This window comes from Phocoena phocoena, chromosome 14, assembly GCF_963924675.1.
Source record: "Phocoena phocoena chromosome 14, mPhoPho1.1, whole genome shotgun sequence".
NCBI lineage: Eukaryota > Metazoa > Chordata > Mammalia > Artiodactyla > Phocoenidae > Phocoena > Phocoena phocoena.
Window position 1 is genome coordinate 43,105,308 of NC_089232.1, and position 26,663 is coordinate 43,131,970.

Here is a 26,663-nt window from a genome sequence, read left to right on the forward strand (position 1 = left end):
GCAGGCTTCAGTAGTTGGGGCACATGGGCTCAGTCTTTGTGGCTTGCGAGCTCTAGAGCGCCGGCTCAGTAGTTGTGGTGCACAGGCTTAGTTGCTCCGTGGCATGTGGGATCTTCCCAAACCAGGGCTCAAACCCATGTCTCCTGCATTGGCAGGTGGATTCTTAACTACTGTGCTACCAGGGAAGCCCCAAGAACCAGCTTTTAGTTTTATTGATCTTTGCTTTTGTTTCCTTCATTTCTTTTTCATTTATTTCTGATCTGATCTTTATGATTTCTTTCCTTCTGCTAACTTTGGGGTTTTTTTGTTCTTCTTTCTCTAATTGCTTTAAGTGTAAGGTTAGGTTGTTTATTTGAGATTTTTCTTATTTCTTGAGGTAGGATCGTATTGCTATAAACTTCCCTCTTAGAACTGCTTTTGCTGCATCCCATAGGTTTTGGGTCATCATGTTTTCATTGTCATTTTTTTCTAGGTATTTTTTAAATTTCCTCTTTGATTTCTACAGTGATTGATCATTTTAATGTGTATAGAAGTATTGATTCACAGTGTTGTACACCAAGGACTAACATAGAATTGTAGGTCAATTATAATTCATAAACAAACAAACAAACTAACTCATGGAAAGAGAGACCAGTTTTGTGGTTACCAGAAGTGGTGGGTGGGGGAGGTGGAACTGAATGAAGGTAGTCAACAGATGCAAACTTCCAGTTAGAAGATAAATAAATACTAGGGATGTAATACACAACATGATAAATATAATTAACACTGCTATATATATATGAAAGTTGTTAAGAGAATGTCTCCTGGGAGTTCTCATCACAAGGAAAACACTTTTTTTCTTTTTCTTCTTTTTCTTCGTATCTGTATGAGATCATGGATGTTCACTAAACTTATGTGGTGATCATTTCATGACGTATGTAACTCACATCATGATACTGTATATCTTAAACTTATACAGAGCTATATGTCAATTATATTGCAATAAAGCTAGAAGGAAAAAATTAAATAGTGTAGTCTTTAAAGTACTTACACCTAGTCAAAAAATTGAATTAAAAATTCTCATAAAGAGCTTTCTTTGAGTTTAAATTCATGGTTATCTTGGCTCAACAATTCAGAAAAATAGAAAAGCATATATTTATCCAAGAAATATCTGGTCACAAGTTATTATTTAAGAGTAAAATATTAGAATCTACAAGTCTAAGCAGTATGTAACTTATAATCAGTTTAAATTACATATTTCAATCAATAGTATTTTGTAATCTTCACAATTGGTAATTGATTTAGTTAAAAATAAAACGTATTGCTCATTTAAAAACTCTTTAATTTGTAAAGAAGTGTCAAATGTTCTTCCTGCCAAAAATTATTTTAAAACAAGAACCGTCCGTTTTCAAACTGCTTTAGAACAGTCCATTTTGCTAATGCAAGGAAAATTATTCTTCCAGTAAATACATTTTGATGAGACAGACACCAGATGTAGACATTGTTATTTCCTAAAGCAAAATATTTCCAGACTCTTAAAAAGATCCATGAGTTCTTGATATATGGTAAGCTACTTATTTATACTAATGACCTCAAGAACATTATATAGTACTTCATAATTTTCAGCTTTGCAAATAAAATTTACTTGCTAATAGTTACCTACTAATCGTGTTGTCTCTACAAAAGTGTTATACAGTGAATAGCGTGTAAGTACTCGGCTTCTTGGTAGGAGAAATAAAAGATACAATTAGAGAATCTAAAAAGTAGCAGCACTATCATTCTATTAGTTTGCTACTTAAAAAAAATCAAATGCAAAGTAAATCTTCAATATTACTGAAGACTCAGAAGTAGCTTTGATAATGTATAGAGTTTTTAAATTTGTTTTGTTTTTGTCTTCATAGTGATTATAAATCTAGTGATCTTTTAAATTCATATACAGTTGAGCCAGTCAGTAGTTCTCCTCAGATAGCTGGGAAATACTATTACTCATTGATCAAAGATCTCAGCAAATCTTAACTGCATGTCAACTATTCAACAAAGGATTTCATCAGTTACTTTTCATTTGAAGAGAAATGTGCATTCCATATGCATTAGTTATCCAGTTAAGAATACATTTTTTATTTCATTTTTCAAGTTCACTTTTTTAGATGTGAGATATACAATTCAGTCATTGAAGGTCTATTGCCTTTTCAATGCATTGGAAATAATAGCCTTTAATTATTTACAAATACTTTATCTAGATTTCAAAATAATTTTCCCAATAGATTTTTAAGAAGATGCAAAAGCATGATTTTCCTTAATGTTTTTTAAAATATTTATTCTGAGCACAATGGAGAGATTCAAAAATTATCCATGTGATTAAAATATGTAGAGCATTTTTTATTTGGATACTTGAGGCCAAAGTAGTATTTTGGCCTGAATTATCTAGATCGTAACATTAATTTTTTATTCTTATCTAGCTATATCTCCCCTCATGATGGGGATAAGTTATCTATTACACAGATGAACATGTGCATATTTTTCTATACAGTTTGTCTAAATCTAACAAGTAGTATAGTCATTCTTTTCATAATGCCAAGCATGCTTTTAAAATGTTTATAGTTCCCCAATGCAATAAATGAATTAGTTCTTTTATCTGTAGCCACAGGGGTAAGACATATAGAGTAATGATGCTTTATGCAATATACATGCACACATACTATCAAATGAAGCAGATTAAGAAATAAAATTCCTGGGCTTCCCTGGTGGCGCAGTGGTTGAGAGTCCGCCTGCCGATGCAGGGGACACGGGTTCGTGCCCCGGTCCGGGAAGATCCCACATGCCGCGGAGCGGCTGGGCCCGTGAGCCATGGCCGCTGAGCCTGCGCGTCTGGAGCCTGTGCTCCCCAACGGGAGAGGCCACAACAGTGAGAGGCCCACGTACCGCAGAAAAAAAAAAAAAGAAATAAAATTCCTTAAGAGACCATGCCCCCATGGCATATGATCTTTCTTTAAATATGGTATAGATGTATTTCTGTCACCATTTCAGTGACACATTGAGTTTAACATCATCCTATGGGCAGGGGAGTTTTTTTGTCCTGACATGGTCAAGCCAGGACTGTAAAAATTATTTCAGTTCTCTGTACAATGAGCACCTTTCCATAAATTATTGTTTCTTATGTGTGCAGAGAGCATGTCCTAGGGATCATTAATTACTGAGCTCACTGGGGAGGATGTGGGTCCCATGCCACCATTGTTTTATTGTTTTGGGGCATGTCTCATGCTTCTGTCGCATGGTTTTGTTGCTAGGCAAGACTGTTTGGTTTTGTGGTTAAGTAAACCTGCTTTCTTGAGTAATCATTAACTTACAGGGCTCTCCCATATTTTTTCTACTTACAATCCCCCAGTGGGTTTAACTATTTAATCACCTACATTGTCCCTTTAGTCTGTCCCTATCATCCCTATGACCCAGAATCTGTCTGTCCTAAATGTCTGAAAGGTATCTGGTTCTGGACCACATCATTCAATTAAATTTTATAAAAACAACAAGTAAGCACCTTAATATGTGCCCATTTATATGAATCAGATGGAATCTTTGGCCTCAAACTGTCATAATCAAGAATGAGACCGAAAATTAATTTTACTTAATTTTAATTAATTATACTTACAGCACATGCTATATGATTCACTCATTTAATTTTCAAATTAATGCCATAAGAAAGGTAATAACATTATAATTTTATAGGGTATTTTAAGTAAAATTTATACTATAGAGACCGGTAAGTAGGGCTTCCCTGGTGGCACAGTGGTTAAGAATCTGCCTGCCAATGCAGGGGACTGAGGTTTGAGCCCTGCTCCGGGAAAATCCCACATGCTGCAGAGCAACTAAGCCCGTGCACCACAACTACTGAGCCTGCACTCTAGAGCCCACAAGCCACAACTACTGAAGCCTGCACGCCTAGAGCCTGTGCTCCACAACAAGAGAAGCCACCGCAATGAGAAGCCCGCGCACTACAACAAGAGTAGCCCCCGCTCACCACCACTAGCGAAAGCCCACGTGCAGTAATAAAGACCCAGTGCAGCCAAAAATAAATAAATAAATGATTTTTTTAAGAAAGACTGGTAAGTAGCAGAGCTAGAATGTGAATCCAGGTTGTGGCAACTCGAGTTCAGCTTGTAGCCACTGTGCTCTGCTACCTCAATGATATATACCAAGTGTGAAATAAGCCAGAGCTTACATGGAGCAACTGAATTTTGCTTGAATTGCCACAGGAGAGATGAACATTTTCTTCTCAGAGGATACTCACTCTCTCCTCCTCAGTGTAAGCACTTGGAAGAATCATTAAGGAGAGTGGAAGGCAGAGTAAAGATAACAATTCTAAAGGACGATCATATTCACTGTAATAAGGTGTTTATTTCCAATAGAGCATATTTACTTGTGTGAATTGCATTCTTATTGGCTACATTTAAAGCATATCGTCATATTCTTTTAGATACAGGCTGAAAATATTGAATGAGTCTGTACAGGTGATAAGAATTGCAGTCTTCATTTGGACAAGGTATGACCCAGAGCCCTGAAGTATAAAGTAATAAAAAGTAAAGTATGTCTCTTTAACACGTTTACAGTTGCAGGCACCCATCAATTTGACATATAATCCCAGTGTCGTTTAATCAACAAACTAGAAGTAGGATTTATGTATCCAGCACAAAGATACCTCAGGCCCTTCTACAAGTTCTTCAATTTCTTTGCCATCTGTAAAATGAAAAGTATTTATGTAGCTATCTATTTTCCATAGACTCTGAGAAAATGAAATGAGACTCCAGATTTAAGATAGTGTGAATATACACCTGGTATGCTTCCTTACAACTGATTACCATAATAGCTTTTGACAAAAAACAAAAAGCTTATTTGCAAAGAGTACAGGTATGTCAGATTCTAGAAGAATCACTAAGTACAAACATAAATACGTAAAGGAGGAAAAAACACTATTACAAAGCGTGCCAACTCTATATTAATCTGTTCACAGTGGAAGAACTGAATTTTTTTGTTGTTAGTATATTGTATCTATGAACGTTGTGATTTATCTTCAATCATCAGTACTGAAAAAGTTGAGAATGAAGTGGCCTGACTAGTATAGTTCAGGCTTACAGGAAATGTTCAAATTTTTTTTTTATTTGGGGACCAGAACCACATATAGTGGCTCTGTTATTTTGGTGTTTATCTTGTAATATGCTGTTGGATTTGGCTTTCTAGTATTTTGTTGAGGATTTTTGCATCTATATTCATAAGGGATATTGGTCTGTAGTTTTCTCTTAGAATAGTGTCATTGTCTGACTTTGGTATCAGAGTAATGCTGGCCGCATAGAATGAATTAGGGAGTATTCCCTGCTCTTCTGTTTTTTGGAAGAGTTTGAAAAGCATTAGTGTTCATTATTCTTTAATAATTTGTCAGAATTCACCAGTGAAGCCATCTGGTTCTGTTTGGTTTTTTTTTTGTTGGGAGGTTTTTGATTACTGACTCAAACTCTTTACTTGGTATAGGTTTGTTGCGAGTTTCTATTTCTTCTTGAGTCAGCTCAGAGGACGTGTGTGTTTCTAGGATTTTTTCCAGTCTATCTAGGTTATTTGTTGACATACAGTTATTTAATTGCTTACTAAAATATGCTACTGAACCCCTCTACTGAATTTCTCATTTCAATTATTATACTTTTCAGCTGCAGTATTTTACTTGGTTTCTTTTTATAATTCTATTTATTGATATTCTCATTTTGTTCACACATTGGTTTCCTGACTTTAGTTCTTTGTCCATGGTTTCCTTCAACTCTTTGAGCATATTGTATATTTAAGATAATTGAGTTGAAGTCTTTGTCATGTAAGTCCAATGTCTGGGCTTTCATAGAGATGGTTTCTATCAATTTGCTTATTTCCTTTGAATTGACCATACTTTGTTATTATTTGTATGCTTTGTATTTTTTTGTTGTTGTTGAAAACTGGCATTCAAGCATTACAGTTTGGTAACTTGTCAAATCAGATTCTCCCCTTCCTCAGGGTTAGCAGTTCTTGACTGCTGAATGTTTAGCTTGTGTTTTGCCAGTATTTTGAATGAGATTTCCTTGAATCCTGGGAGTCTTAAATAATAGCAGCAGTGACAACTAAACCACCTCTTCTACGTTTTGTGAGTAGACTTTGGGCTAGGACACTCCTTTAACACTTAGCCAGGCCATTTGCGATTCTGCCTCAGCCTTCACTTCTTTCTGCAGTAAGACTATAGATTAGCCAGTAGTGAGATCTTAGGGTCTTCTCAGTTCTTTCTAAGCTTGTACCTTGTCCTGAGCATGCGCTGTGGCTCTCTTTTTTTCCCAGTGTACTCAAGTACTTTGAATGTCCTCCCCAATTGCCCAAAGAAATTCTCTCCTGGACTCTTCCAAGATTTAGAAGGACTTTTGTGTATCTCACCCATAAGCTTTTGCCAAGCAAATGTGGATATTTTGATGGCTTACAATGTTTTTGTGCAATACCCACAACATATCCTTCCTGAGTGGATATTCCTGAGTATCCACTTAGTGGATTCCAAGATAGATGAAACAGTGACAAGAAACTTGCATCAATCCTTCAGGTCCCCAGACAGCTTATAACAAACACCATAATTTACAAATAAGATTTGTAATATAAACATGAGGTAAGACTTTGTAGCAGCTGTGATTTTAATGTTTAAGCGAAAACTGGTATAAAACAATGAACAGAGATAGAGTGACTCACAAAGACCATCCAGTGGTTTGGGGGTTACAATGACCAGTTGTCCCTGAAGCCCTTATTATTGTTCACTTATATGAGTTGATAATTCTCCCATTAGGCTAATTTTTTCTTATTTTAATTTCAAACATTTTGCAACAAAAGGTCCTGAACTACAAGTTGACTTACGTGTCTTTATTAAAATAGTTCAATTGGTCTTGTGATGTTTGACATTAGACAACCAAAACATATATAGCTTCTTGTGTGACTGTTTCATTAACCCTTTGTAAACAGTCTTTACCTACTCCTAAGACAAGCTTGAGACCTACACACCCTCAAGATATGAATTAGGTACATTCATATCAAACATTTCAAGATTTCAAAAATAAATTATACCTTGTTGTTGGAAGAGTATAAAAAAAGACAGCTTCCTATTTGAATGAAAAAAAATATTAGAATCATGTATGCTGTCAAGAAATTTATAGAGTACATAAAGTGATGTACCAGATAAGAACACATCAGTACTTTTTCTCAGGAAGGAAAAGAAAGCTCAGGATTACCAGGATTTAAATTGTTTATTGGCAAACAATCCCTTTTTTCAGACTTCTTTCTGAAACTTAAGATTTGGTGGAATAACATATTTATTACTCTTAAAACTCCAGAAAGTAATCTCTGTTCTTCTAGACTCTCTGTGTAGCTAGGGACTGGAAAAAGAATGTCCTCTCTGTTTATGTGAGTAATTCCTCAGAAGTATTAATTATTAGATCCCATTTACCAGAATTTTGCACTGAAAAAATGAGAGTGGAAATTGAGTAATTATCTTCTTCCCATATTGCATATTATATATTTTCTTTCTCCTTTTTATTTTTCACCAATTATACCAGGTAAGATGCAATACTTTTTTTTTTAAAGATGTTTTTGATGTGGACCATTTTTCTAGTCTTTACTGAGTTTGTTACAGTATTGCTTCTGTTTTATGTTTTGGGGGTTTGTTTTGGCCCCGCGGCCCGTGGGATCTTAGCTCCCCAGCCAGGGATCGAACCCACACCACCTGCGTTGGAAAGCGAAGTCTTAACCACTGGATGGCCAGGGAAGTCCAAGATGCAATACTTTTATGATGAGATATTTTAAGTGTGGTTTTGGTACACATACCTGTTCAACAGAAGCAAACATATTAAGGTTTTAATTATGTTTATTTTAAGTTAGATCAGATTATTTTTTGGCTTATATACTTTATAGTTTATGTCCCACTTTATTTTATATATTCATTCTAATTTATGTCCTTCTTTATTTTAAAAAGGATACAAATGACTTACAAATACATACAAAATGTAACAACATAAAGTAAGTTTAAATAAGTAGGAAAATGAATGAAGAATAAATTAGATTAAACAAGGGCCCAGGAACCAGAGCATGCCTAGTTCCCAATATCTATGCCATCAACTCAAATGCACTTACAGGGAGCAACTTGTGTTTGACATACATTCTTGAAAATCCAATAGAAAGAGGAAAACATAATTAATTATTAAATATTTAGTATCTGTGTTCATGTTGTCCAATAAGGTAGCCACTAACCACATGTGACTTAGCCACTTAAAATGTGGCTAGTCTGAATTGAAAAGTCCTATGTATAAAATGCACTCTGAATTTCAGACCTAGAATAAAAAAAGAATGTAAATATCTCAATGAGTTTTATAGAGATTACATATTTAATGATAACATATTTGATATATTGTGGTAAGTAAAATATATTATTAAAATTAATTTTACCTGTGTCTTGTCACTTTCAGAGTGGCTACTAAAGTATTTAAAATTACATAGGTGGCTTGCAGTTGTAATTCATTATATTTCTTTAGGACACCACTGGTCCATATGGTAAAACAGTTTCATTACTCTAGGAAATCACTACTATTCCTAATGCAGGCAGTTCTCACTTTGCATAGTTCTGATATGCATGGCTTTCAGTTTCTATTAGCTTAGTTAGCTAACACTAGTCCTCCAACACATGATCCAAATTTTAGTTACCATGGCATATTAACTATGAGTTATTGTATAAAGTGTAAATTTCACTGCTAACTATTCATTCCACAGATATCTAGTACATCATGTTCAGTGACCAAACATGACACTTCCTTCTCAGTCTCTTGATGATTGGTTACTGCATATCTGTTTTCAGACAGCATGCACAGACAGTAAAGCATGTACTTGTATTGCCTTCTTGTCTCCAAGTGATAACCCATGTGACACTTTACAAAATGAATAATCAAAAGAGAGAATAGGCCAACAAAGGTAAAATGCAATAAATAAACAAAAAACCGTAACAATGGAACTGAAATTTTAATTATATATGGAGTTATAAAAGAAATAGTTGATTTTGAAGATGTTGGCACTGCCATCATTTGAGAAACCTAGATATGCAGTCAGGGGAACTTAGTGAAAGCCAATTTATAGACATAAATGAGGAAAGTGGTTGTGCTAAAAAAGATGCAGAGGAAGTGATACTGGCAAAACTTCACATTAATGGAACCTTCTGAAATTATTTTACGTCACTGAAAGCATAAAGAGGAAAATGTGTTGGAAGCTGATGCAAACTTAGAAAGTAATATATAACAATTTGTCAAGGCATGTAAAAGGTGCTTGCTCCCTATCCTAAGTTATAAGGCAAGAGGAAGGCAAGCACTGTTCAAACCACTCTTGATAAGTTTTTTTTTTTTTTTAACTAAGAGATAAAACACTTTAATTCTCAATGTTTCTTATGGTTTAAATTATAGTACACTTAATCAATATTAGTGTTGCTATTTTTAATTCCCTATACATTTATTCCTAAGTCTAAGAGAATATTAATGTTTTGAGAAAATTTTTTTAATTTTACAGAACAATAGAAAAACATTTTCTATTGATTATTAAGAGAGCTTTGCACAGTTCTAGCTTTAATAGTCATTTTTACAATCCTGCATGGAGGCAAAGTGAGGACTACTTGTATTAAGTTCAGGGAGAAATATTTTCTGAGGTTTCTCATAGAAAGGTTATTGTTTAATGTTATGGAAAGCATCTTAATTCCTTACAGCAAAGTCAGTGATGATATCTACTGGACTGTTTTTTGTAACCTCACCAATGTACTTGATGGCCTCTATAGAGCAAGGGAGTTCCGTGATGGGACAGTGTGATGAGATCCAGGGATAACTAGCTCACTGATCATTTCTCTTTATTCACTGATAGATTTGAAAACGGGCTATCAATTCTTAAGGCAAATTTTTATGAACATAGTTTCTTTCTAATCTTAAAAAAGGGAGCAGTGGACAGTTTGGGATTACATTCTAGAAGATATACCACTAATGGGAATATTCTATTATCAGTTAAGTACAAAGGGCCTTATGTTTAAACAAGCAGCAGAATAATATAATTATTAAATTAAATTAGCTATTAAATCAGTTAGAAGAATACTGATGTTTTTAAAAGATATGCATATTCTGAGAACTGACCTTTTATGTCAGTTTTTCTTTCTTGGTTTGAGATGCTGAGCCAGCCAAGTGAGATTTGGTATCAAGACCAAGGTGTAAATCTGTGGGTACTGCTCCTATTTGCCTTTGTTTGTTTGTTTGTTTCGGATCCTGGTGAGTATCTCTTAATACTGGTAAAACTGAGCACTGTCTGGAGTACTAATTGGTTTCATATCTCTTTTTGCCATAGAGAATTGCTTTACCGCAGCATGTTAGATCATATCTGAAAGGTATCCCTTCTCCCTTTATCTTCCCTTTATTGACTATGGAACATTTTCCATTTTCAATATTTTGATGTGAATTCACTTGTAGGATCCTCACAGGGGCCCTATGAGATAGGGTAGGTATTTTTATTTCCCTTTGTCAAATGAAAACAAAGAGACCACAGGGAGTTGAGTGACTATTTGTGACGACCCGTGAGAATGCACCTGGCATATTTCCAACTGCTGGGAGCTTAATTGACTGAGGACCCCAGCTGCTTCCTCTGAAATCCATCATGGGAACGTGAAGGAAGCCTCCTTCCTAGGTAACAGGAGACTCCTCAGAGTAGCTGGCTTGGTTTGAGGACTCTCAGTGGCTATGTTTAATCTTTCCTGGACTAGGGCACTTTCACCCACCCTTACTTCCCTCTCCTTAACTCTGGTTCACAGTTGTGTCATAGTCTAATGACTTTCTCAGCCTTTCCAGTCCCTGCCCAATTTTCTTTCCTGCAGGTATTTCCACTAAGAAAATTAGATCAGGAAGAGCTACTGCTGACTTTCAGAAAGTGAACTATTGCTGGCCTTCCAAAACACAAAATATGCAAACAAAGAAACTTGATGCTGGAGATTACAGCTTGCTGTATCAGCACAGTATAGCATTTGCAGGAGCTCACAGGGAAGCCACTGCAGCTATCATACTCTATCTACCAGCACATCTACCTGCTGGAGGAGAATACGGGCTTCTTTCCCTCTTGCACATTTCAAATTTCTTAAGAGTACCGCTCATTGGTATAACTTAACTAGAACCCATCAGGCAAAGGAGCCTAGGAAAGGGGTCCAGCTCCTGACATGTAGGAGAAGTATAGAAGGTGGGGACATATACATGATGTCTGTCATTGATAGTTAGAAACAATTCAAGGAACAAGGGCTGCTAAAGACTATTTTTTAGCTAACCATTTTTCTGAACCCATTCAATTTCTTCGGTGCCGTTTCATTGTAGATTTTGTTCTTTAAACTTGACTCAGGTTGGGTCACTGAAATTCCTTAAAATATGATTAATCTAAGGTTCACCATCACTTCTTCCATTACCCAGATGTTTGTTTTTCAATCATTTACATACATTCTTTGCCAGCTTCCTTGTCCTCTGCAAGTGACTACTGTGCTAATATAGAATTAGATGGGGTTAGAGAGAGCAAAACATATCTGCTTCTTCAGCAATTTCAAGACAAGAGTTTCATTTATTTTTCTAACTTTTCTTTGTGTTTTATTAACCTTTTTGGGGATGTGTGAAATGGTGGTAATAAATACTTGAACATTTAATCTTCTACTGAGCTTACTTCTTCAAGGGAAAAAAAAAATCAGAGCATGGTCCTTATCTTTAAAGCTACAATATTTTGCATTTTCTCTTTTTATTAAATCCCCCACCTGACTCTCCTATTGAAGGATTCATTTAATTATAGAACATGTGCCATCTTAAGTCACTTATTATTCTAGACTCTGAAAATATAGTAGTGAATAAGAAGAAAATGTCCCCTGCTCTTGTGGAACTTTCATTTCTAGTGACAAGAACTATCAATAGTTAAATCAACTGAATGAAAAAGAAAGATGATTTCAGACAACAGTAAAGTTTGAGAATAAAATAAAACAATGCAACATGAAAGAGAGAACAGCTGAGTCTGAGCACAGCATAGTTAGGAATGTTTTGCTGAAGAATTGCATTTATTTGGAACCTGGAAGAAAAGAAGTTTCCAACTACTAAGGGGTGGAACATTCTAGGCAAAGGAAACAATATATGCAAACATCTTAATGCAAATTTTCTGGCCGAAAAGAACATACATTCAGGAATGCAAAAGGTTAATATGGCTGTATCATAAAGGAACAAGAAGGAGTTAAGAGAGTTATGAGAAATGAATTTGGACAACCAAATCAGAACCTAGAGGGTTCTGTAGCCACGTTAAATAATAAAATTCTAAGAGCAAGTTCACATCATTGTAACAGTGAAAACACAAGTGTTACATGTTCTGATTTGCAGTTTTAAAGAAACAATAGGACTAAAATAAGTAAACCATGTTTTTATCAAGCCTTATTCTATATAACTGCTACATTTAAAAACATTAGTTATCTTTAAAGTAATATAATGAGCATTTTATAATGGGTTTTGGTTTCATTATTTTCACTAATACATACAATACTTTTACACATAAGTATTTTAAAAATCTGACAGTTTTTTTCCTCTGATTTGCAAAACAGTGTGCTAAAATTAGAAGATTTTGACAACAATGACAATTTCATTGTTGCTTATAAACTGCTTAAATATTAAAGATATATTGATTACTTGTCCTGGAAGTCTCAATAGAGATCCATACTGATACAAGTCCTGTATGAATAATCTTTGTGAGAAAAAAATTACAAAGTGCTAAGAGGCAGAGAAAGGGGAAAGTGTTATAGCAGTGAAGGGAAGGGAGTCAGCATTTTGTGAAGAAATCCATCAGATAACATTACAGAGTTTAGCACCGGATATTACTTGTATTAGCCTGCTGGAGCATCCCCACAGAAGAAAGGAATGTTAGCTTTATTTTCAGCCTCACAATTCTAATGAAAGGCCCTCTCTTCCCCCTCAGAATGAACCCCAGCCCAGTGCATGAGACAAACTCATCCAAAAGCCTTTGTGCCAGTGACTTAAGTGAAGGACTTTGATCTCTGTCCCCCACTATAGACAGCATAGTCTTGAACAGTTCATCTCACTGTACTTATGTCCACTCAGCAATACAGTTTCTGTGCTGAAAGTACTTCTTTCTAGCACATTATACAAAATAAATATTCAAGAAAATTGTTAAGTTCCTCTAGGGGAAGATAAATAACAACAAATATGAACATTCTTTTTTCCGGACTTGGGTTTAAGAAGCAAGGTTGACAGGCAGACCACTGCAATGCTGTGACTTCAGAAGCATTTTCTGCCTGAGCAGAATGAGACTTCCATTTAATGACTTCATTTTCAAACTTCCTTTTCCTGCACTCCTTCAGAATATGTTTTAATTCATTCAGTCAGTCAGAATTGTTGAGTGTCTACTTTATGTGGGGCAATTTGTTTTCAACATTGAGTTGTGTATACAGTAAGCTGAAGTTAAGTGTGTGTGTGAGTTTCTGAGTGCCAGTATATGTGTTATCTACTAACTTATTATTTTCTCTTCTGCAACAATTTATTTTTCTTTTCTACAACAGTTTGTTTAAAAAAGGTGAAATGTTGCATTACTAGAACTATTTTATGAGAAATAATAAACAGCTTATACGAATTGCATTTTGATTTGGAGCAAGAATAAAATTCTACCTAAATAGTTTTATTTCTTTTTAAAATGATTATTAAATGGACTAAAAAACTTACCTTTTTTACTTAGCATTTTATTAAAGGTAAGTGCACATTAAGTTTTTTCTTTCAAATGTGTAACTACCCCATTCCAGTATCATGTTTTATCTCATTGAATACCTAGAGAATAAATACGAGATTACCACTGATTTCATTACCAGAGACAGCATGTACACAAGTGGATAGAAACCTTAGATCATTAAACCATTTCTCACTGAAAACATAACTTAAAATCCTTACACTGCTTATAGCCCCTAAACATCTGTATGATGATCTTTCTATTCTTTATTGCCAAAAGTCATACTTCTGTTACTGAATATTTAACCATGGGTCATTTCTGCCTTTGAGATATAATCTCTCAGACTAGTTATTTGATATCCTGCGTCAGTCTTGCTTCTTCCTTTAGAATAGAAATCATAATGCTTGCCATCAATCTGTCTTAGCTGTGTAGGTTGTCTCATAAAAAAGGATTAAGAGCATACTTTACTTTGGGGATTTATAAAAAATTTTACCCCCCACCCATATCCAAATCCCGCTTGGAACTCTAGGTTTCTGCCAAAATTATGCTTGCTAAGTGCATTCATATTCTCCATGTCATGGAAGTGGTTCAGTCTTCACTCGGAGGCTGCATAGTCCAGCCACTAAATTGGGGGTCTTTGAAGCCCTCTCAGCAGCACACATGGATGGATACCATCTCATATTCTCTGATTACAATCACTCTTCTCAGGAGGAAGTGTCTATCTGTGCCCTTCAAAATCTTAAACCTTTAAATGATGAGGGTCATCACTGACCCAGGTTCCTGGGGTCGTAAGCATTAGGGCTATATGCTCATGACTTCCCCGTGATCTCTTCCCTCCTAGCATATTCACACGCACACTCTGGGCTTCCTACATATGCACTGCTGGCTTCCACTTGGGGCAAAATTCATATGTAAACTCTTTTAGCCATACCATCATCCCGTTGTTCCTTCAGATAAACTCAAATAGCTATTTTTTTAGGACTTTTTTCCCCCTACTTAACTATAAGAAAGATAGTTGGCATTTGTTTAAAACATAGAACCTTAAAAAATTAGCATGACTTACTAATGAAAACAGGAGGACTCCATTTAAACATTTAAAATTTTTGGTGGCTAGCACTGGTGTTTGAATATTATCTCAAAAGACTAATCAGACTAAGCTTGAAAGCAGCTTTCATGGAGCGATGGATTAAAAGGCCCAATTCTGAGAGGAAAACATTGGCAACTTTTTAACGATGGCTATAAAAGAAAGTACAACAAATTTTTTCTAACCAAAATTTAAGATTCTTATTTATACATGTTCTACATATAGGCAGGATTTCTAGAATTTAGTGTGTGTGTACATGAAACACACAAATATGATTTTTAAAAATGATATGTATAACAGTTGTCAAACTTTAAATGACAGGCGTTGTTCTGGTGTCATTAAAAGAACTGCAGAGCCAGAGTGGGTAAAAAGCCTTTGATAGCTCCTGCAATGGTTTCATTTTAAATACATGTGCCATTAAATTCAGTTATGAAGAACAAGAGTAGGGTGTTAGTGGAGGGGGGTTTGGAATGGCGTGGTACGTTCATCTTTGATGCTCTCCTCTGATACAAATACAAAGCAATCTTGGATAGAAATAAAGGGGACAATTAAGAAAACATAGCTGAGCTCAAAACAAGGATAAACAGCTCCAGAGATCAGAAATGGAAAAGAGAAACAAAGCAGTGTGTGATGCTAAAGCCACACCCAGCTTAGCAGGAGCTATCCTCTGTAGGAAATGGGGACTAAACGTGCTCTAGGTCAAGTCTGACACAGGACCAAGCTCCTTCCTTGCATCCAGAGCCAAGTTCAATTTCCCCAGATGTATGAAATAATAAAAACAATAGTGTTTTTTTTACCTAATTCCCTGATCTGCACATTTAGAAGAAGCAGTAGGTATAGGGAAGTGGAGAATAAGGACGCTTCTGGCAATCAGGAACAAAATCAAGCCACTCTCTGGCTCATGAGATTGACCAATGACTTCTTCAATGAAATGACAAGGATGAAGTTTTGAAATACCATCATAAGAATTGGGGATGCTGGGGGCTGAATGTAGGGGTAGGCAACTCTATAGTTACTAGGTAATGGTAGGTGAACATAGAAGAAGAGAAGAAGTCAAGGAAGAAAGAGAGAGAGAACAATGAAATCTTACTACTCAGGATGAACCTGCATACCAAGGTTAGAGAGTAAATGAAAAATAAATATATTTCAAAATGAAAGACCACCAGCAAAATCAACAATCTGAATTTGAATTTACTCAAGATTAATTTTAGGAGACAGCATGTTTAAAAAAAAAACTTAACATACTTAAGATGTTCATGTATGAAGGAATAATCTCTAGTTAAAATTTAAAAGGTAATAAAATAAGATAACCATTAGACCAGTCACAGCTGAAGAATGAATAAATTACAAGATAATATGAGTTAATCACCCAGAATGAAGAAAATAAAGATAGAAATGAGAGGCCACAACAGTGAGGGGCCCGCATACCGCAAAAAAAAAAAAAAAAAAAAAAAAGATAGAAATGTGAAAGAGCAGTTCAGAAACATGCTAATAAGAGTAACAAGAGGCAGAATTGAATAAATAGAAAATGGTATTTGCCTAACATGAAGTCTCAATAGTATAAATACTAAAATTGAATAGTGACAATTCAAGAAAATAAATTACATCTGAACTTCATTTATAAGCATGGATTTAGCCCTTTAAGTAAACTACCATCCCATTCTACTTTTAAGGGAGAAAGCAGTTTAGGAGAGAAAATGTATTGTCTGTCACAATTTATTCAAAGTTTGGAAACTTCAGACAGTATTGTATATAGGTTATATATAGATACATTTTATTGTTATAGTATAAAAACCTACATGGGATGGAGGCAGAGGAATGGGATTAGAGAGGTGGTTTACCTGTGTCTATAATGTTTTATTTCTTTTCAAATGACAAAAAGCCCACGTGACATGTTATGATTTGAAAAAGCTCAGTGCTCCTTACATTGTCTTCTGTATTTTTCTGTTTGATTGAATTATTTCATTTATTTTAAAGGTATGTGAGTTGAGAGGGAAAATCAGATTTTAATGAAAAATGAATAAAACGTAAAAATAAGTGAAGACTGGAAAATCAATTTCTGCCAAGTTAGAGTAGCCTCATTCCTCCAGTTCCATGCTTTATAGCTGAATATCCTTTTATTTCTTCTTGCCTTATTGCAGTAGCTAGAAATTCTAGTCCTATGATGAATTAGAGTAGTGAGAGTACTCATTACTCTTGCATTGGTCCTGATGTTAGAAAGAAAGTATATGTTAGCTCTTTTGTTATGGTCCCACAGGTCCCTGAGACTCTGTTGTTCGTGGTGGGGTTTTTTTGTTTTTCTATTTTATTTTCTCTTTGTTGTTCAAATTGGGTAAATTTTATTGATCTGTCCTTCAGGTCATTGATTCTGTCCTCTGTAATCTCTACTCTACTATATATTAAGCCCATCCATTGAGTTTTTATTTTGGTTATTGTATTTTTAAGTTTTATAATTTCCATTTGCCAAAAACTGGAAACTTCTTCAACAGGCAAATGGTTAAACAGGTTGTGATACACCAATATCATGAAACATTAGTCATCAATTACAAAGAACAAACTATTGATACATGTAACAATTTGATGTATCTCCAGGGAATTATGCTGAGTGAAAAAAGCCAATCTCAAAAGGTTGTATGCTATATGTAGACATGAATATAGCATTGTTGAAAAGTATAGGCATGGATAATAGATTCAGTGGTTGCCAGAGTTAGGGGCGTATGATGGTAAATATATGAATATATGCTCCCCACTTAATTTAAAGTTGTTTCCTGGCTATCTCTCTACCCACTGACCCCCTACCCACCCTGCCCTGCCAGTGCCTCTTGCCTTTACTCTGCACTGAGTGACTAGTGTTTGGGGCAGTGTTTACTTTTCAAGAAAAGTAATCTAATCTATAAATGGGTTCATCCAGTATACTGAACAAAGAGGTCAGAAAACACACACACACACACACACACACACACACACACACACACACACAATTCAGTGGAAGGAGTAAATCAACCAGACAACCAACTAGAGAATCTTCAAGTATTTTGGTTTCATTACGTATGTGTATCTAAGTGTGAAAAAAGAATTTTAGCAAGGAATTTTAATTTTAATATTATGGAGCAGGGTGATTGAAGTAGGCTGAAAGAATCCGTATATTTGATGATTCAATAGAGTCACATCCTGCAGATTTTCACAGGAATCTTCCAGTTCCAGCCCTCCCACTTCCCTCTCCCAGTTTACTGTTAACTAGCAGGACACATGCTGGAAAGATGGAAAAAACAGGGCTTTCCAGTGTGATTGACTCCAACTCAGCCTTGTGAATTCTAGTTAGCTTTTGAAATAGAATACACCACCATGAGCACTGAACCTTTTCTAGTGGATTCTGGCTTATTAGCTATCTGGACATCAAAAATATCACTTAAATCCTTATTTGTCATCTAGGAAAAAGATAAAGGTCAGCAGGAATTGAAAATTTTACTAGGTGGCCCTCTTCAATAGATTTGCAAGTGCAAATCTCAAAAAACTCTCAGGATATTTTATGCTAGAGAATTAAAGGGAAAGGAAGGTATGGCTCTATCTTGGTACTATATAAGTAAGGGCCTACTGAAAATCTCCCTCTTTGGATCTACTCTTTCCTCAGTGGAAATACTGGTTAAGGTATAGATGAAATAAAGGTGACAAGGAAGAATGACTTGTTCTTGAAAATTTTAGGGAAGCTGAAAGAGATAGCTTAAATAGTAGCTAAGTGAAAATTAGAATGGCTTGACATACACAGCATCTTTTACCTCTGACAGAAAAAGCCTTGTGTTACAAATATAAACCACTTGGGGGAAGGATGTTAAGACACTTGAAAGAATTCTTGTGTAAGGTGGATGTGTACTTCATGGTTTAAAAAGAATACTCTCAGTTTAGTTAGGAAGTCTCTCAGAAGTCTTTAAGTTTCCCACTCTGCCTCTCATCGTCATTTTTGAGTCTCCAAAAGTTTGCTGCTGTATCATTTTTCTCTCTCTACTACTTAAAGACAATAGCTTTAAAACTGTTCTTTGAAGAGCTCTAGGAATTCTGTACAAGTCCCTCATTGATGAGCACCCACAGCAAAAGAGAGAGATGGTAAGCCTCATACCATTCTACCAGAGCAGGTCTGCTCTATTAGTTTTATTTGTTTATGCTTCTAGGCATCATTTTCTTCTGAGCAAAAAAAAAAAATAAAGTTTGAGAACAAATGTGTTGACAAATCCCTAGATCTTTGACTATAACATTAGAAAAACTGTGTCAACATGCTTTGCTATAAAAATGGTATCCATCTATAAAGTTTCCTGCTGAAATCCATACAGTAAGATGAAAATCCACATTTTAAAATGTAAGGAGAATAATGATTTTGTAAGTAAGCTGATAAAATCAAATATTAGGTCTGAATCTTAGTGTAGAATTTGTGTTTCTTATGGCTTCTCAGATTTTGATTCAACTAATGGAAGACTAGAGAAATAACACATTAGGTCCTATATAACAGTTAATAAACCCTCAAATCCAATCAAGGCCCATACTGAAATTGTAGTTGTTTTATTAGTAATACTATAACAATACTAATTAATAGTGTTTTAGGTATATTTAAAACTGTGTTAGTCTTCGTAACATTATTCCTGTATATGAATGTGAGGACCCCGTCAGGGCAAATGGTCTGCATCAGGGATGTTTATCATGATTGTAGCTTTGAATCCAGTGAAAGGAGCTCTAAAATTTGGATAGATCTTTTGAAGTGAATATTTTCAAGATGCCAAAGAAGAAGAATTGTTTCCAGAATATAAGGATTATAATCCCATTGTACTCCAGGCTAGCCAGAACACTACCGAAATATTGTATATTGGTTTTGATAACATAATTTAAGAAGATCATTGACAAACTGATGCAGGATCAGTGGATATTGACAAGTTCATAAAGCATCTGAGTACAGTGGAATACCATGTCATCTGATGGGCATTAGAAAGGTTTCTGTGGAAAGTTTAGTCAAGAGAAGCCCTGGAAGATGGTGGTAGAAATTTTCTCTCTTTTCAGTCAAAATAGAAGACTATAAGACAACTGAAACATGTTAGCCGAAAGGCAAAGTAAGACTAACAATTGGAAGTTGTGTGAAGCAAATTATACTGATAGAAACAAAATTTATGAACCGATATGTTAAAAAATAGAGTGTGCTCCCTTCTGAAGTCCTACATTTCTTTTCATAGATACACACAGTGTACTAAATTTGGGATTTTATCTGGCCAGAATGTTGGAGAGGAATTCCTATCTTGGAAATGTTTTGTCCTAGATAAACTCAAAGTCCTTTCTAACTCTAAATTGACATGAACTGTCACCGTCATCCTTTGGGGAAGTGCTCTTTGAATATTTTGGGACTCTTTACAACTCAAGTATTTTAAAAGCCTTTGTTATGTTACATGCATTAAGCATACATTTTATATACATTATCCTATCTCATGACATTCATTTGTTCATTCATTCAGTAAATATTTCCCGAACACCATCTGCCTGATAACTATGCTAGGCACTTAGGCTGATACAGGTGGAGCTTAGGTTTCGGTTGTTTGGGAAAGATTTGATGGGGAATAGTAATTTTGGACTAAGGAAGAGTGAAGTGAAAGAATACTAGGTCTACAAAGCATACACAGTGTGTTCTCCAGGTAGTCACCTGGGACTTCATCCACTGGGACCTTCTGTAAAACCCCAAAGAATGCATTTCAGAATCATCTGCCCAAGAGACAGAAGAGCAGAGACTTTATCCACGGGGTCCATTGGTCAGGTGTTGCTCCATGAGGTGTTCACTCTCATGCATATCCAGGCCATACCTGCATGAGAGCCTGGCAGGATTTCACAAGCATTTTAGTCAGGTAGTCAGAGAAACCTCGTGGCAGAAAGTGAGAGCTCCACAGTGCAGTTGAAGTGAGATGCTTTCAGGTACACCTGTGTGAAGCTAGTTGCTATGGCCATGGCTGGATAAGATGCAGGCCCAGAAGACAGTGAGGTGATCTACAAGAGGAATCTGAGTCCGCTTTTATCCCTGATTCAGATCTTATCCATTACGGGAATTTAGTCCTTTTACTTTACTCTTTCTCTGCTCCATCCTTCTCTCTTTCATATCTCTTAAGAGGAAAATATCCTCAAATTTTCTTTACGAAAAAAATCTGTATGAACTTTGTATATCCCCTGTCTACAAACGGAGCTCAGGACCACTTTTGCACATCTAAGGCCCAGGCAGTACTTTGAAATGACTAACTTAAAGCCCACTACATTAAGCTTTAAGCAAGACATCTCGCTTCTCGGTTGTTATTTGGGGTGCACAGCCCAGATGTGTGTGTGGTGATGTTTGTTTTTTTATTTCCATGAAAATGGAATAAGGATACTGGAGGTTGGTAGAAGAAAAAACTTGACATTATAGATTCAGTATGGGTGGGCACTTCTAGATATCTTGAAAGAAAATAGATCTTATTAGAAACATAAGCACATGTAGAAATCGCCAATCCTTCTGTGCCATTGGAATGTTCTATTCCCAACTCCGACTCTTAAAAATATAAATAAACATGATCTTCTTTTGTTTTATTTTGGTTGAAGAGAAGTTTAGATGTCTTTGTGGAAACTGTATGTGGATTCTGAGGGAGAAAAATGTGTACCCGTTTGTCTCGCTGGTATTCTGCCGTTTGAAGTAGTTTGCAATAACTAAAAAAGAAGGGGAGAAAAAACTAAATTACTATCACTTACTACCTGTTAGGGATTTGTTATTTTAAAAAAAAATAAACTCTCAACTATATAATCAGAAATTCCTTTCATTTATGAAAAAGATTAAAACAAGATGACTTCTGGAATTTAAAAAAAAATTTAGCTTCCACGTGTCATGTTAATCACGGATGACCTTTCAGAGCCTACAAATATATCAGTGACATTCATACAAACATTTCTCACGAAAGGTCAGGACAGAATTCCTTTTTCTGCTCACTTTTGAATAGAAGGATAATAATTTCTAAGAACCACTATCAGAACTGTTATTTCTAGCAAGATGCATTAAAGAATCACTCAGGTGTTTTCATTTCTAAAGTATATGTGAGTTGGTACAGGAAAGAAGCAAACATTTTGTGAAATCAGGAGAGAGGTCCATGAGGTAAAGGAAGAAAGAGAGGAAAAGCATGAGTAGGAGTGAGCATAAGAAGGATGGAAAGTGCTGAATCTGCACAGAAAAAGGTCACTATCAGAAAGAGGAGAAATTAGAATTTAATTCAGGTATAGTTCTTGTGTGTGTTCACTGAGCTCCGTATCTGAATAGGCATCATATTCTTTTTTAATTTTTGGATTAATTTTCAGAATTTCAGACTGTATTGTTAGCTGTGAGGCACTGGAGGGAAGGGAAAACGGCTTATTCATTCCTCTGTCGCAGTATATAATTGTCTGTTGGACATAAGTAAACTGAGATGCCTTTGGCTATTTTTGAGGCATGAAGAATAAGCATGAAGTCATCAAACGTATTTTAAAAAGCCTCCCAAAATAGAGTATGGAAAAATAATAAAGCCGATTTTCAACACTGCCTGGAAGATCACTTATGTCTCAAATGAATAATGTCAGACTGATCTGTTTCCATTTTGTGAAAAAGGAAAAAAATCTTGCTTTTTAATGTGGAAAAAAACTTGTTGAAAGTTTGTTATTATGGACAGAATTCTTTTCTAGACATTTGGGTTTTTATGGAGGAGGGGGAGTGCAGCATATGTGGTGAGAGTAGTATTGGGTGGTGTTTTCTAAATGTTATTTTTATAAACTGGTTATGTTTTTTTTAATCAAAAGCACTAATAATTCAATAGAGAGCATATATATTAAATATATTGATAACACCAGGTGAAGAAGCCTAAGTTAAGTCCTGGAGGAAAAAAAAATAAAATATTTAATTGACATTGACAGAAGTATATAAAGAGGTTATGTTTCAATAGAATAAAGCACAGGGGAGTGAGACTATTTGCCTAAGGAAAAGTAGACAAATAAAAAATGAAAACTAATTCCTACAGCCTGGTACAGCAAGAACAGTTTCTATGGAAATAGAACAAAAGGTGAAATATCACAAACACAGAACCTTGTATGCCAAGATAATTAAAGAGGGTGCAGAAGTCCATTTGACCTGGCATATTAAATACCTTTAAATATCCTTCTTCTCACAGCAGCCAGAGAGATAATATTAAAATCCTCTAATAAATGTCTATGGAACTTAAAGTAACACCTTCACGTCACAGGCTGCCCTACCAAGCCCGGCAAGATCTGGTCCTGCCAGCCTGTCTCATAAACACCTTCACCTTCGTTGCTTATACAGCTCCAGCCTCACCAGCCTCTTGGCTGTTTAGAAAACAAAGTCTTTTCAACTTAGGGCTTTTCCTCTTGATACTTCCTCTCCTTGATAAGCTCTTTACCTAGATTTTTGCTCCTTCTCTGTGTCCTGGTCTGTGTCTAAATGTTACCGTCTTAGAAAACCTTTCCTAACCATGTGTTTGACCACCCTCCCCACTCCTACCCCATCCCACCCCCAGCCGATTACCCTGTTTTATTTTCTTCATTTATGTATCGGTATCTAATGCTATATTAAGTGGTTTATGTAGTTGTTTATGGCTTGAATTTTCCAGTGAAATCTAAGCTCCATAAACACCAAGAACTTTACCATCTTGTTCTCCTCTCTTTTCCTATCCTTGCGAATGTGATTGACATCATTATAGGACAAAATAAATATTTGTTGAAGGCATAAGCATTTGTAAATTAGCCATTTCGAGAAAGAAATCTGAAGAAGAGAAATCTCCCTTCCTGCCATGAAACTATCTCTATGGGTTTTAATGTACTAAAATAACTTCTCGAGGGACGTTAAGGAAACATAATGAACACTGAGTTTATTTAAGGAGATTTATTAAATGTTAAGGTATAGATTAGGTGCACATTGAAGAAATATACACTGTTCAGTTAGTAAATTGGAAAAAGCTTCTTTTCAGTATCAGGTTACCAAGAATTCTAGCTCTCTATTGATTGCACTATTTGTTGGAAAATAACATTAAAAAAAAAATCCCTGCACTGATATACCACTGTGAATATGGACATTCGTGGTATGCCAGAATTTGTTAAAGCTAATTTAGTCCAGAATGTATTCTGTTTGAGGGCAAGATTGTACCTTCTACTGGTGGAATCTGCATGAAACTTAGTAAATCTATTCTGTAATTTATTTATGTAAGGATATGTATTTCAATATATTGATTGCTTAAAAATCTAATAAATGTTCCTTAAACAGAATTTATGTTCTGGATTAAAGTAGGTATTACTTGCTGTTGCAACCTTTACTACTAGTAAAAGTGAATATAAGTGACACATCATAGTTCATTTTAGTATGGTAGTAATTTACACTTCAGTAATTCTCAGTAAGCTTGTATGTAATAACCACCAAGGACATTTAAAATAATGAGAGATTCAGTGAAATCATATATAAGAATTATTATTGAAGGGCCTGAAAAGCTTCTCATCCTGTCAGTGATGCATAAAGGAGATGTCTGCCTGCCTTTTTACAATTTCAAAGTGGAATCTTTTACCTAATGTTTCTTTCATCCTTTTAGGCCTTGCAACCTTCATGCATTTATTTTTCAACTTTTACATGAATATAAACCATCTCTTCCATAATAAATGACTTTGGTACCATTTGACTTTAGCTTATTTTGTTCTTTCTTTTTCTTTTTTCTTTTCTTTCTTTTATTTTTTTTTTTCTAATGGCAAAGTACCTTCAAAAGCAGCAAGCATGCCTTGATTGTTTCCAGCTATCCATGCAGATTTCTCTGGTCACACACTGAGAAAACCCCATAGTTACAGGATATTTATGATAGCAGCACTGCTATTTCAGGGAATTACATTATAGTTCACACTAAAAATAAAAGGGCAACACATTTTACATGCTGGTAGCTGGTTTCCCTTGATAGACACAGTTGCTTTTTCTATAGAATTAAATTTATCCTTCACCATCTGCTCTTCAAGTATTCCAGAAAATACAATATTGCATCTGAATTGCCCTGAAAATAAGTTATTCTTCCTCCCTACAGACTTCCTTGTCAGATTCATAGTCTTACCTGCAAACAAATGCCCAATATTTGGGGAGCTCCACTAATTTTGTACTTCAGTTTAGAGACAACTTGGGAGAGCATTGTCAGTCACTCCCATAATATATGGGTGTGGTTGACGAGATGACAGAGGCATTTGTTTTTTAACATCTTTATTGGAGTATCATTGCTTTACAATGGTGTGTTAGTTTCTGCTTTATAACAAAGTTAATCAGCTGTACATATACATATATCCCCATATTTCTTCCCTTTTGCATCTTCCTCCCTTCCACCCTCCCCTATCCCACCCCTCTCTCTAGGTGGTCACAAAGCAACAAGCAGATCTCCCTGTGCTATGGGGCTGCTTTTCACTAGCCATCTATTTTACATTTGGTAGTGTATATATGTCCATGCCACTCGCTCACTTTGTCCCAGATTACCCTTCCCCCTCCCCGTGTCGTCAAGTCCATGCTCTACTAGGTCTGCGTTTTTATTCCCATCCTGTGCCTAGGTTCTTCATGACCTTTTTTTTTTTTTTTAAGATTCCATATATATGTGTTAGCATACGGTATTTGTTTTTCCTTTTCTGACTTACTTCACACCGTATGACAGTCTCTAGGTCTATCCACCTCACTACAAATAACTCAATTTCGTTTCTTTTTATGGCTGAGTAATATTCCATTGTATATATGTGCCACATCCTCTTTATCCATTCATCTGTTGATGGACACTTAGGTTGCTTCCATGTCCTGGCTATTGTAAATAGTGCTGCAGTGAACATTGTGGAACATGACACTTTTTGAATTATGGTTTTCTCAGTGTATATGCCCAGTAGTGGGATTGCTGGGTCATATGGTAGTTCTATTTTTAGTTTTTAAAGGAACCTCCATACTGTTCTCCATAGTGGCTCTATCAATTTATATTCCCACCAACACTGCAAGAAGTACCCTTTTCTCCAGACCCTCTCCAGCATTTATTGTTTCTAGATTTTTTGATGATGGCCATTCTGACTGGTGTGAGACGATATCTCATTGTAGTTTTGATTTGCATTTCTCAAATAATTAGTGATGTTGAGCATCCTTTCATGTGTTTGTTGGCAATCCATGTATCTTTGTTGGAGAAATGTCTATTTAGGTCTTCTGCCCATTTTTGGATTGGGTTCTTTGTGTTTTTGATATTGAGCTGCATGAGCTGCTTGTAAATTTTGGATATTAATCCTTTGTCAGTTGCTTCATTTGCAAATATTTTCTCGCATTCTGAGGGTTGTCTTTTCATCTTGTTTATGGTTTCCTTTGCTGTGCAAAAGCTTTTAAGTTTTATTGGGTCCCATTTGTTTATTTTTGTTTTTATTTCCATTTCTCTAGGAGGTGGGTCAAAAAGGATCTGGCTGTGATTTATGTCGTAGAGTGTTCTGCCGATGTTTTTCTCTAAGATTTTCATAGTGTCTAGGGTTACATTTAGACCATTAATCCATTTTGAATTTATTTTTGTGTATGGTGTGAGGGAGTGTTCTAATTTCATTCTTTTACATGTAGCTATCCAGTTTTCCCAGCAACACTTATTGAACAGACTGTCTTTTCTCCATGGTATATCCTTGCCTCCTTTATCAAAGAAAAGGTGACCATATGTGTGTGGGTTTATCTCTGGGCTTTATATCCTGTTCCATTGATCTATATTTCTGTTTTTGTGCCAGTCTCATGCTCTCTTGATTACTGTAGCTTTGTAGT